This window comes from Geotrypetes seraphini, chromosome 6 (assembly GCF_902459505.1).
Source record: "Geotrypetes seraphini chromosome 6, aGeoSer1.1, whole genome shotgun sequence".
Taxonomy (NCBI): Eukaryota; Metazoa; Chordata; class Amphibia; order Gymnophiona; family Dermophiidae; genus Geotrypetes; species Geotrypetes seraphini.
The window spans coordinates 217,113,935-217,124,755 of record NC_047089.1 but is presented as its reverse complement, the minus strand read 5'-3'; positions in this window follow the sequence as shown (position 1 = coordinate 217,124,755).

Below are 10,821 nucleotides of genomic sequence, written 5' to 3'. Positions count from 1 at the left end.
TGTTGGCATCTTAATGGGGATGATCCTTGATACAGCCAAACAATGAAACATGACTCACGATGGACAAGTGTTCCCTGCTGACTTAACCAATAATTAAGTTAAAAAACATAAAATTAAAAAAGAAATATTTAAAATCTTTGAAATGTATTCATAAATGTAAAAGGATTTTCAGTGTATTGGATGGATGATGAACTGGGTGGATAGACCTCAAATATATAAACTCTGATAATCCAGTATACACTGTAAGATATTATCTGAGGAAGCATTGCTTGTTATTGTTATCATCCTCTTCAACTAGAATAACATGCCTTGTTTTTGGAGATTTATTATTTCATGAAGTCAAGCACTTACCTACTTGAATTTATAAAATACTACAAGGGTGCTGAAAGGTTCTCAGTTCAACCAACCAATTTCCTAAATGCTGAGCGTCATTTTGCCACTGTAGGTGAAAAGAGTGTTATCTTATTTCATTAAGGGCTCCTTTTATCAAGCCGCGCTAGCGGGATTAGCGCGTCGGACATTTCATCACGCGCTAACCCCCACGGGTAGCCAAAAAACGAATGCCTTGTCAATGGAGGCGTTAGTGACTAGCGCGGCAAGCGGTTTAACGCGTGGTATTCCTCACGTTAAACCCCTACCGCACCTTGATAAAAGGACCCCATAATCTCAGTCTTAAAGACATTCAACTCCAGCTGATTTGTGCACATCCAATTCTGAATAACCTGAAAAGACTTATGGAGCTCAGTCAAGGCCTCAGGCATGGAGTGATGAATCGGAATCAAAAATTGAATATCGTCAGGTCAACAAGGCAATGGGGCCTGACAACCTACACCCTAGGGTGCTCAGGGAGTTGGGTGATGTCCTAGCGGAACCGCTATCCGCGCTCTTCAATCTCTCCCTTAGTACAGGTAACGTCCCGATGGACTGGAAGACAGCTAACGTCATCCCACTCCACAAGAAAGGCTCCAAGATGGAGATGGCAAATTACAGACCAGTGAGTCTCACATCGATAGTGAGCAAACTAATGGAAACCCTAATCAAACACCAATTGGATAGAATCATGGACGAGGAGAAACTACGGGATCCCCGCCAACATGGATTTACTAAGGGGAGATCCTGCCAATCCAACCTGATCAGCTTCTTTGACTGGGTGACGAGGAAGCTGGATGCTGGTGAGTCCCTGGACATCGTCTACCTGGATTTCAGCAAAGCATTTGATAGCGTACCACACCGCAGGTTGCTAAGCAAGATGAGTTCTTTAGGTTTGGGCGACACATTGACAAATTGGGTTGGGAACTGGCTTGGAGGTAGGCTTCAGAGGGTAGTGGTGAATGGCACCCCCTCCGAAATGTCAGAGGTGATAAGTGGAGTGCCACAGGGCTCCGTCCTGGGCCCGATCTTGTTCAACATCTACATAAGAGACTTGACAGAAGGGCTCCGAGGAAGAATAACATTATTCGCTGATGATGCCAAGCTAAGCAATGTAGTGAACAAGAGCACAACAGACAATAATTCAATGGCAGATGATATGATGCATGACCTACTTCTACTGGAGCACTGGTCTAGGTCCTGGCAACTCAGTTTCAATGCCAAAAAATGCAAAGTCATGCACCTGGGAAGCCGAAATCCATGCAAGATTTACACCCTAAATGGCGAGATCTTGACAAAAACTGAAGCAGAAAGAGACTTAGGGGTGATTGTCAGGGAAGACATGAAGTCTGCAAATCAAGTTGAGCAAGCTTCATCCAAAGCAAGGCAAATCATAGGTTGCATATGCAGGAGTTTCGTCAGCCGTAAACCTGAAGTCATTATGCCACTGTATAGATCCATGGTGATGAAAAGGATTCAGGTCCCAATTCCTGCCCCATACTTTCTCTGTCTCTGTCATATGTAAGTCAGGTACCTGGGGACACATCTTAAAGACCAGAAACCATCTTTCAAATATGTCCGTCTTTTATTATGAGTTTCACATATTTATACGAATCAGGTTTGCCAGCATGTGTCAGCATGTGACGTAAGGTCACATGAAACTTTAAACACATCAGCATTTTTCCTATCTAGAGATTGAAGTCCAAAAGGTAAGAAAAAGCCTTGACCAGCAGAGCTTCTTAACTAAAGCTGTCTGTAAATACGGCTTAACAAAACAATTGAATTCACTTCACTACAACTCTGTTTAAACATTCATGTCAAAGAAAGAAAGACAAACATAGATGTCCTTATACCATCTTCAAAGAAGGGAAAGATAAACAGGGCCTACCTTTGCATCTTTAAACAACATATGCCTAAGGACACTTACTAAAGTTCTGATACGTGTCCCTTCAAATCCCCTCTTACGTCATGTAAATGACGTCACAAATACACAGCATGAGCTGGAAGGGAGTGATACCCTAGATATGTCTCTCAAGGAGGGGTCTTTTAGGAGCTGTAATACGAATAACACAGTACATGAGCAGTCAAGACAAGAGTGCAAATAATAAGAGATTATGCATTCAACTAAAATGCTGATCCCAAGAATTAGATAAATCAGAGTTACATTTGAACTCAGCAAAGAGGTCTGCTAATTTCTGAATGTCCATAGGAGGACCTATATTGTCAGAAAGAAAAGTACAACAGCTTAAAGTACTGAGGAGAATTTAACAGAATTCTCAGTTAGAATCATATCTAGGGCCATATGATTTTGAGAACCATCTGAGAAGTGGAGCCTAATTGATCAGTAATACTTTGCAAGGCGTTCCTAGAATAGTTCACAAAGCGTTGCTGATTATAATAATTTTAACTAATCCGATCAACATTCTTATTAATAGTAATAAAGGGAATAAGGAACTCAAACCCAGCCTTAACCTGAGCTCGGGCCTTAAATTCATCTGGGACCCCTCTTGGGACCCCTATAACATCTATGTATACATGTGATCAGATTTATATCAAGACAAATAAAAGGAAAAACCATGTGAATAGGAAGGATGCCTTTCAGAAAGAATATGCAGAAGCATAGTAACCTTAACTAAAGTGCACTGGCCTATCCACTGGCTGGGTAGCTTAACAGGGAGCCAAAAGTCTCCATAAAGCCAGTAAATATCAAATCTGATGCAGCAACAATAGGGCATACCTATGAGCCAAGACAGAACAATAACCTGGGGGTAAATTACCTACAAAACTACCCTGTGTCAGATTAGAAACATGACATATGTAATTGCCCTTATAGATGGTAACGGCAATATCAAGCTTTTGTTGTCCTGGCAACAAAGGGTATTTAGAACACTACAGTGCACAAAGAGGATAGGTAAAATTAGAGGAGATACTGGTAAATAACCCAGAAAGGCATGGTTGGATACCAGGAGGGAGGTCCAGATGTACGGTTCCTAGATGGGGTCTAGCTTGAGCACATATGTAACAATTACTCTTATTATGTTGATCAGCAGTGAATTTCATCCATTCTAACCAAAGGTTACGTTCTGAAAACCCTACCTCAACAGCCACAATATCTTCAAAAGTGGGATTGGCAATAGCCATCATGTCAGTAAGTTTATTGAATGTAGGGGCCAGTGGGTTAGTATTTTTTGGGGCCCCCACAAAATGGCAGGAGAGGATGAGTGGAGGTAGATAGATCCCGTAAGAAAACTGATGATAGCTAGACCCACCCTTAAACCTCATGTCCATAATGTACATACCTTCATCAGTAGGTCTAGGGTTGTCAATAGTAAGAGAAAGCTTAATAATTTGTGCAGGAACACTTTTCCTATAACAGTGTCCAACCTTATGAAGGGTCATACAAGTAAGCAGTGATTTACCATTTTGGTCCACTGTTTTTCAGGGTATTTTCTAGTTTATAAGCCCAGTCAGTATCAATATTCCACCCTACCACTCCCCAGAATGCACACTTAACCCCTCAACGTGAGTCAGTAACATATACATATATGTCCTTAGTTTTAGGAATCTCTGAGGACCAATGGCACAGCTTTGGGATATCAATTGATGAACAGTCCACAATGTCACAATACTCAAAGGAGAAGGTGGCAACTTGCACACTGCTGGAATTATACCAAAGGGTAGCATACTATCGGTCTTTTCTGGATTCCAATTGAAGGACAGCCTTTGCGAGGGAGTAGTCCAGCTTAACGTCGTGTTCGCAAAGAGGTGTCGGGGGTGCTGTTTACAGTAGGAGTGCCATTTACAGATGGGTATGGGCAGAAAGTGTCGTGGACCCAGAACACATCATCCCTGTAGACCCAGTTAGAAATGATCCATACAGGGAGAAAAACTAGCAGCAGCGGTGCCAGTAAGAGAATGATAAAGTTGGTAGAATGCTGCAATGAGATCATCATGTTGTTCCACTGGAGGAGGTGAAATCTGCGCAGGGAAGACTTGCTTCTGGGGTTTTAGGTTAACCCTCTTCAAGCGACTTGCGTGGATCCAAACAGGAAACTCCTCAGTGAGTGCAGCGGGCCTGGTCACAGCGATCACAGTAGTGGGAAGGCCAAAGGGGAAATCCGTCTGCTTCCGATCCTTGGAAAGCTGCTGGATAATCACCAGGCTGGAAAAAATGGGTAGGAATCTGTGGAGAGAAAGGAGAAGTGCAAGACACGTTTCTTTGAACAAGCCCTAATATTTCAATTAGCTTTTGGACGTATTCCTCCTGTATCAAGGGAAAATCTACCCATGGGGCGAGGAAAGGTCATCCCGTGAGAATCTCAAAGGGAGAGCAGCCAGATGTCTGTGCATACAGAAAGAGATACTTGAAAAGAAATGCTTGAAAAGCATTCCAAATATCATTCAGCAGCTGTACTCCAATGTGATCCAAATAAGAGATAGAAAACAAGAGAAACCATGTTGCCTGTACTGAATGTGGCAACATGCACAATACCAATTCATTTACTTAGCATAGCTATTGCAAAAGAGAGACAATACTCAGTTACTTAAGGTTCTTAATTGAACAAGCCAAAAAGATATGTTTTTGTGTGCTGCATATAACTATTATGCACTTCAGAGAGACCATACTGGTGTACTGAATGTATTCAGAAATGTATACTGAATGGATCATATGTAGGGAACACCACGAAATAAATGCTGTATAAAGTAAAACTTTTTTCTTAAACATATAACCCTTAACTAAACTATATTCAGAATATAAAAGCTAAAAGTAAAAGAACATTGCGCAGTTAGGCTAGTAAGAAGTGGAAAAAGAGCTCTAGAAATGGCCAATATTATGTATCCTGGGGTACCCACTAAACTAAAACAAGTAGACATGACACAGACAAAACATAAAGTTTTAAGCGTGGAGCTATTTCTTCATCTGTCAAGTGTGCAGGGCTGAATTTAACTCTGCAAATAAACACATTGATATAAAAAAACCAAAACAACAAATAATGTATATCATAACCATCTCATATTTGAAAAAAGGCATAAAGCTAATGTCTCTTTGGAGCGTCTCTATCTCTGCAGTGATAAAGAGGACCCGTGGAAAACATTAGAAATATCTGTGCCAAAACTGATCTGGGATGGCTATGTATAAATCCGGAAAAAACATTTTAAATTAGCAACATCCTAATTTCAGCTAAAACAATAGAAAGGAATTGTATTTCCCAATTTATTTTCAATTCACAACCATGCCAGTTGTAATTATTGAGCTATATATCTCTGTATCAAGGAGCAAAAGGTCAAGAATGAAAATATCACTAGCAAGAAGTTAAAATGTCGAGCGAGCACTACGATAACCAATACCATGATATTGGGCAATGAATAAGGGAGAGCTAGCAGCTGGTATCCAGGGTTTCCCCTCTTTGCACCAAAGTCTGTCCAAAAGGGCGGCTTTGGGCACCTGCCAAACGCCAGGCATCAAATTCAGAGGAGGGGGTGGTAACAAAGGACTGAAGCTGTGAAAAAAGAGAGGAAGAGAATCCTGTTCACCCGTGAGACCCAAAAGCCTATTTAAAAGAAGGGCTTGAACATCGTGAAAAGTATGAAGGGTAATGGGGTGACCTAGGATCAGAGAAGTAACCATCTCTACCACAATAGCACAAGCAGCCAGGGCTTTCTTGAACAGGAGTGACTATAAAAAAAGGCAACAGAGCGTAACTTACCGCCATGTTCTCCCTTCATGGTGTTACAATAGTCCCAAACAAAGAGATAAAACATGTGGGCATAAGCAGGGAAACCCAAACTTGAGCTAGAAACCAAAGCACATCTTAAATGTCCAACATTTCATAAGTCCATCTGATAAGAGCAGTCATTTCAGAAACCAGGGTCTGTCTCAAAATCTGGTCATAGAAGGAACAAGCAGAGATCCATTGGCGGCAGTGACCAATCATAGCAAGAAAAGTAAGCATGTCTTTCTTGGTAGCTGGGCGGGGCAGATCCAGAATAGCAGCAGTGCAGAAAGTGCAGATTTTCCTCTGACCATGAGACAGGACAAAACCCAGGTATTTCACTTCAGATGTACACCAGTGCAGTTTATTTCATGACACCTTGTGACCACACACAGACAATCATTATAAAAGGTACAAACTATCAATCGGACAGGTCTCCTGAATTATGGAACACAAAAAGTTGTACAAAATGAGAATATGACCATGAAGGGCAGTGCATGACTTGTAGAATAGCCCGAAGGACATTCCACACTAGGTATACTGTTGCTTAAAGGTGAAGGCAGCCTCACCAAAGGGACTAAAAATAAAGCATTCTTTAGGAAAATGACAGAAAAAAATCATTGGCTGCCGGTGGAATGGTGGAAGAAACATAAGGGCAATGAGAATTACCAAAACATTAACAGCCCGAAAATCTAGGACGAAACAGGGAATGCCATCAGCTTTGGCAACAAGAGCGATGGGCGTATTATAAGAAGAGATGGTGGTTTTGATAATGCCGGAGAAAAGTCAAGAGACAAGCAGTGGAATCTCACCTTACTGCTTTATAAAACCAAGAATGAGTAACTTCAAAGAAGCACTATAGGGGGTCAGTGGAAGCCCAAACAGAGAAGTTTGGGGGAAGGGACAAAAACATTCATGCACAGACCCTGATAATGAAAGCAAAGAACAGATTAGCTTTGCTCTGCACAAGAAAGAAAACCTCTAAAACGGAATTTTTTCTTTTTCTTTTTTCTTTTTTTAACTACAAGGGAAAGATCTTAGACTGATTCAAACAGCGCATTCAATTCATTCCACATAACAGCCTGTCCTACCTCAGTATTAAACATTGGTGACACAGAAAGATGGGAGCTGAAGGAAAAATGTCATACACACACACAGCCGTACAAGTCTCATTTGTCTAGGAGTAACCTAAGTGCCTTATTACTCATTACAAAGCCAATATAACAATGCAAAATATTCGCTTATCTTACCTTATAAGCGAGGTACAGTAATAAGAGACAATAAAATCTTATACTCTATAAAAGTGTTAACCTTACAAATGACAGAGTGGGCAGGGGGGTTCTATAAATAATTTCATTCTTTCCGAAAGAATGGCAGCTGCTTATATATATGAGGGGCGTTTACCGAAAGTACCCCGAGATTTTTCCCAAAAAAACTCCATAATAGAACCCAAAGCTTGAACTTAAAATAAGGGGTTGGGTACAGGTCACCACTACCCAGTGAGTATTAAAGAACAGAAAAAATTCAGAAATACTCACAAAATACCGGTGATATCATCTGCCCATCGCGGACAAGCCCCCAACTGAAAAGGATTCAGGTCCCAATTCCTGCCCCATACTTTCTCTGTCTCTGTCATATGTAAGTCAGGTACCTGGGGACACATCTTAAAGACCAGAAACCATCTTTCAAATATGTCCGTCTTTTATTATGAGTTTCACATATTTATACGAATCAGGTTTGCCAGCATGTGTCAGCATGTGACGTAAGGTCACATGAAACTTTAAACACATCAGCATTTTTCCTATCTAGAGATTGAAGTCCAAAAGGTAAGAAAAAGCCTTGACCAGCAGAGCTTCTTAACTAAAGCTGTCTGTAAATACGGCTTAACAAAACAATTGAATTCACTTCACTACAACTCTGTTTAAACATTCATGTCAAAGAAAGAAAGACAAACATAGATGTCCTTATACCATCTTCAAAGAAGGGAAAGATAAACAGGGCCTACCTTTGCATCTTTAAACAACATATGCCTAAGGACACTTACTAAAGTTCTGATACGTGTCCCTTCAGGTGAGACCGCACCTGGAGTACTGTGTGCAATTTTGCAAGCCGCATTACCACAAGGATGTGCTGAGACTGGAATCGGTCCAGAGAATGGCCACCAGGATGGTCTCGGGACTCAAGGAGCTCCCATACGAGGAGCGGTTAGGGAAGTTGCAGCTCTACTCACTAGAGGAACGTAGAGAGAGGGGAGATATGATCGAGACATTCAAGTACCTCACAGGTCGCATCGAGGTGGAAGAGGATATCTTCTTTTTCAAGGGTCCCGCGGCAACAAGGGGGCATCAGTGGAAAATCAGGGGCAGGAAACTGCACGGTGACACTAGGAAGTTCTTCTTCACCGAAAGGGTGGTTGATCGCTGGAATAGTCTTCCACTTCAGGTTATTGAGGCCAGAAGCATGCCAGATTTTAAGGCCAAATGGGACAAACATGTGGGATCTATCCGCAAAGATAGATAGGGAGGGTCATTGGAGTGGGCAGACTTGATGGGCCGTGGCCCTTATCTGCCGTCTATTTCTATGTTTCTATGTTTCTATGTCAGCGTAAAGATAAAAGCTTAAAAAGTCCCTTAGCATCTTACATAGAGGTAACAGATATATGTTGTATAACATTGTGTTTGAGCCATCTTGTAATTGATTCTTTTTTCTTAACAATAACAACTAAAGTCACAAGCAGTTCAGTCACTGAGTCAGCAAAAAGTTATTACTAAGAGGTCCAAAGGGTTATCAGATTGCCCCCCAAGTAGCATAGCTTAAGAGGGTTGCTTCCTCATATTACCCAAAAGGCACCTCTAATAAATATTCTTATAATATTCTTATATATCTTTTTATATTTTATATTTTTGTTGATATTAATTCTCTATTTCTCTTCATTTTCAATGCTATTCCCTTTTATGTACTTAAATGTACTTAGCTTTCAGCCATTATATTCAGATCCCCTCAGCCGCCAACGCGTTTCGGTCTCTTTTTCATGCTGCTTGGGGGGCAATCTGATAACCCTTTGGACCTCTTAGTAGTAACTTTTTGCTGACTCAGTGACTGAACTGCTTGTGACTTTAGTATAACATTGTGGACAACGCTGATCCCTGTGGGACCCCACACCTCAGTAGATGACCAACTGGACTTTATCTGTTTGGTTTCCACACAGAATGATCTATTATCAAGAAAAGAGTGGAACCAGTCTAATACCACCACCCTATTCCCAATGCATGTAACCTAGCCAGCAGAATACGATGATTAACAGTACCAAACGCTGCCGAAACATCCAGCATTATCATGAAATAAGAAACTCCACGATCCAAACCCAGACGTACTGTATCAACCACAGACAAAAGTAGTAATTCAGTAGAATGCTTGGGTCTGAAACCAAATTGAGAGCTATCCAGCATCTGATGACGTTCCAGAAATTCATGCAGCTGTTATAGCACAATCTTTTCTAATACTTCGGCCATAAAATTTAACTAAGAAACTGGGCAAAAATGATCCAGCTCCATTCCATGCTTTCGGTTCTTTAACAACAGGCGAATAACAGTCCTTTTCAAAATGGGAGGAACACATCCTACCTCTAATGATTTTGTCACAATCTGTAAAATTGATGGCACTATAGAGTCGACCACAGAGGCCAAAACTCCTAATGTTAGAAATCTTATTTGTGTACTGTACTGTTCTCCCAGTCTAACAAACTGCTTATTATATGATAACCAACTTGATACTTAGGGCTCCTTTTACTAAGCTGCGATAGCAATTTTAGCGCGCGTAGAATTTTAGCGTGCACTAAACCTGCGCTACACGGCTAGTCCTAACGCCAGCTCAATGCTAGCGTTAGCATCTAGCGCACATAGTAATTCTATCGCAGCTTAGTAAAAGGAGCCCTTAGTTTTGTGTGTGTGTGTGTATTTATATCTATTAAATTAAAAATAGCAATCATAAACATCTCTTTATTTATTTGGTTTTATAGAGCATCCTCCCAGAAGAGCATGGAACAGGTTACAGAGTTACATACTTGATACATTCACTGATGTTTGTTACAGTTACTAGTGTTTAATATATGATGGAAAGAGAAATTGAGGTCTTTATACAAAGGGTAACATATGTAAGGGAGAAGGTATAAGAAAACGCTAGTTAATCAATGCTACAAGTGTTTTGCATCGATTCAGGTTACAGTTAATACCAGACTTTCTAGAGGGTGGTCCCAGACACAAATGAATAGAGGTTTACCTACAAGGAAGTTGGGAATGTAAGCGAGAGAAGGTACATGGTTAGAGGCATAAGTGAGACAAAGTTATGTTCTTGCTTAGATATTTGGTTTTGGGATATTTGTGTATTTGATACATCACATCAGATGCTGTGCTCTTCAAGAGAAAACCCAGTTGCAAAAATTTTAGACCAATTATAGCTTTCTGACTAACCTATCATGGTGCATTATGGAACTTACAACATGAATTTCAATAGATGTGGGGTTTGTACACAGCTTTTTCTGTGTGATTTACACAATCAAGGCAGTTTGTATACCTATTTTGTACCTGGGGCAACAAAGGTGACTTGCTTAGAGTCACAAGGAGCTGCAGTGGGAATTGAACTTAGAATCGCCAGTTGTTCTAACCACTAAGCCACTATACATCCCACATTGCATTGGCATAGAAATTCAAAAGCAGACTGGTTAAGTTACCCAGTTCCA